This window comes from Macaca mulatta, chromosome 6 (assembly GCF_049350105.2).
Source record: "Macaca mulatta isolate MMU2019108-1 chromosome 6, T2T-MMU8v2.0, whole genome shotgun sequence".
NCBI classification, from domain to species: Eukaryota; Metazoa; Chordata; class Mammalia; order Primates; family Cercopithecidae; genus Macaca; species Macaca mulatta.
Window position 1 is genome coordinate 91135255 of NC_133411.1, and position 3396 is coordinate 91138650.

The 3396-nt window shown below is 32.6% G+C and overlaps 1 pseudogene; it reads right to left on the bottom strand.

Annotated features, from left to right (window-relative positions):
- Positions 1 to 2703: 2703 nt before the first annotated feature.
- LOC693442 (small ribosomal subunit protein eS24 pseudogene) lies at positions 2704 to 3103 on the bottom strand (annotated as a pseudogene).
- Between the last annotated feature and the right edge of the window lie 293 nt (positions 3104 to 3396).

Here is a 3396-nt window from a genome sequence, read left to right on the forward strand (position 1 = left end):
ATTTACTGTTGATTAATTCAAGTACATTTATACTATTTAGCAATATGCAAACTAAAACTAGGAAGAATTGAAATATTTTTGTCTGGGGAATACAAAGGGGTAATAGAAAAATGTGTGCTAGAGAAACACATGCCTTTGTCTTAAGCTTTTAAAGATTATTTTAAAGCTATATACATTCATGTGTTTTTAAAAATGTATAATTCTATTCAAAAAAAGCAGAACTAGTTAAGAAACCTAAATGAGTGGTATGATTCTAGTTTAATGATTTAGAAAAATGTGGATTATTTGTCCTCCAAACAACCTGAAAGCAGACTCGGGTGACAAAGATAAACTAGAGCAAAAGGAGCAATGAGCAAAGAGGAAAGAAAATTACAATTGGAATGTGCTTTCCTGAGCTCATGTACTGGAAAAGTTAGTTTGAATGTAAGCAGTACTGCTTAACTAAACTCTTATTGGTTAGATTTGTCTCTAAATCATCTGAGCTCCGAAGAAAATAGGATGACTTTATATTTTTTTGTTTTATTCATTTAATTTTTTTTATAATTATATTTTGTTAAATCATTGACACCTATTTTTTTGATAAATCAGTCTGCGTGACTATTTGTTCCCTAACTTAAGATCTTAAGTTTATGACTGAAAATGACATATATTTACATAAGAATCGATGTCCCTTTTAAGCACTTATAATAATATAACTGGCAAAAGCAATTCTTTTATCTGTAAGCATAAAATTTCTCTATAATTTTATTCTATGTAACTTTTTCAAGTATCTGGAGGTTCCAATTTTACTTTTGGAGATAATATACTGCTAGATCTTTAATGTCACATAACTGGTAGGGACAACAAAAATTTAATTATGCATGTCTCTAGTGATACTTTGCTACCACAAATATCACTAAGCATTCCATTGAATCTCAGTATATTGCATTTCTTTTTTTCATTCCCAAATATATGTTCTCTAATGTGACCTACATTTTGTTTTAATTGTATCTGGTAATCTCAAAATCTTTGAAGAGCCAGGTTATTTCATTGACTAATCTTCCACCAACAAAGACACAAATGATTAAGTCTCAGAAGGGAATATTGGCCTAGAATTATTGTGAGGTTGGTAAGCATACCAACTCTGGGAAAATTCAAATGAGAAAACCCACCGACAAACATGTTATTTGCTTCTTTGTTTCAAATCCTTACTGAACTTGCTTAGAATTATAGAATACTCCTTCTTCTCTCAAGAGAAGACACACAGGGATCATGTTTTAATTCATTTGACTGACTGTCCTTCTATACCCTGCCTCCACCAGCTGACAAGTAAAAACATAAATTCCAGTTCGCCATTACTGAGACTCATTTCTAGACAATGACTGAGAAGCTTCAACAATGGCTTTACATTAGAATCACATGGGGAACTTTAAAAATACATCAGGTCTTCTGCCTAAACCTGAATAATTGTAAGTTTTAGGAGGAAAGGCGCTATTCAGAATTGGGTTGTTTGTTTGAAGTTGCTGTGGAGTGTGAGAAACACTGTAAAACAAGTAAATCCTGTTTGACTTAAAGATCTCTCTTCTCTAACACACCATTAAGACTAAATGCATCTTTCCTTTCATCGCTGTTTACCTCTCCGATTAATAAGCAAGACTCTAGGACAATTTATATTATCTCATACTATCTTTATTATAAGCTATAATGCTATTCTACTTTCCCTAGTTACTACCCAAATTCTTCTTCTGTAAACTCTGGGATTCCTAGTCTATAAGCAGTAAACTGCCCTCTACCTTTAAGCCCTTTAAATATTTTTTTTTGTTTTAAGGAAGCGTGGCTGCTCCATGTCAATAGCATATGGCCCATTGTTATACTTTATTTGATGTGAAGTGAGTTCCTTAATGAGAGCATAGCTGTGTGAGATAATACTATGATGGTTGGAAAGGCATTTTGTAAATCCACAAATGGTAGTTCTGGTAGAAGCACTGTATGCAGGGAAGGAAATCCATATAGAAAATAAGTATCCGTTACAGTAAGAACCAACTGCTGCCTCTTCCATGAGGAGACCAGTCCAATGTAATCAACCTACCACCAGGTAACTGACATATCACCCCAGTACATCACTGGGACTCAATGCTAGTCTCTACTGACGACAGATGGGCATTTTCAGATTTTGTTATGTTTGAATGTATATAATGAGATATCTGGGAGATGGGGCCCAAGTGTAAACATGAAATTCATTTGTGTTTCCTGTGTGATTTATACACACAGCCTGAAGGTAATTTTATATAATATTTTCAATACTTTGTCCATAAAACAAAGTTTTTGCTGCATTTTGACAGTGACCCATCACATGAGGTAAGGTTTAGAATTTTCCACTTGTAGTAAAATGTCAGCTCTCAAAAATTTCAGATTTTGGAGCATTTTGGAATTTGGATTTTTGAATTAGGGATAGTCAAGCTATATTATAAACCAGTTTTATTTTAATTTCCTTGATTTTTATTGTATATGTAATTATATGTATGTTTATTTCATATCTTGCCACTTTATATCTATATAAGATAATTAGTTTTTTAATTCATTATACTTATTAACTTTCTTATATTAGAATTTAATAGATTTGATGATAGTAATTTTCTTTTTTCTATCACATGAAAGTTTTTAATTTATTAATCTTCTCGTGACAAATCCACAGTGGGCACAAATAACATCATTGCAGCACCTTTACTCCTTCGGCTTTTTGCAAGCACCAACATTGGCTTTTGCAGTCCCCCTAACTTTCTTCATTCTGTTCTTGTGTTCCTTTCGTTGTTTTCTTGAGGTCTTTTTCTTCTCATACAGGCCATTCTTGCAAGTCTAAGTTTGGGTTCATTTTTCTTTGCATAATCCAAGTGTCACAAATCATGCCAAAGCCAGTTGTCTTTCCACCACCAAAATGAGTTTTGAATCGAAATACAAAGATGACATCCAGTGTGATCTTGTACATTTTGGCTAGTTTTTCCCGAATTTCTGTCTTAGACACTGTTGCCTTCCCGGGGTGAAGGACATCAATGACCATTTGTTTCCTCTGAAGTAGTTGGTTGGTCATGAACTTTCTAGTGCAGATAGTTACGGTGTCATTCATGATGGTGGTCTATCTCAATAGTAATTTTCTTATATTCTAATTTTGTTATTTTTCATTCTGCAAAAAATGAAAGTTTTTATTTTAAGCTGATTTTTTTATATGTGTGTTTCATCTAATTGCATCAAGAGTAAGAATATTATCTGTTGCTAGACTTTCAATAATATAATTATTTCATTTTTCATGATTAACTTGTTAGTCCACTTGGACCCTCTTATATCTTGTTATGTTTTATGACTATGCACTTTGTGATAGAATTGATGTATATGTAGACTTTTTCAGATTGAAGTACTTTA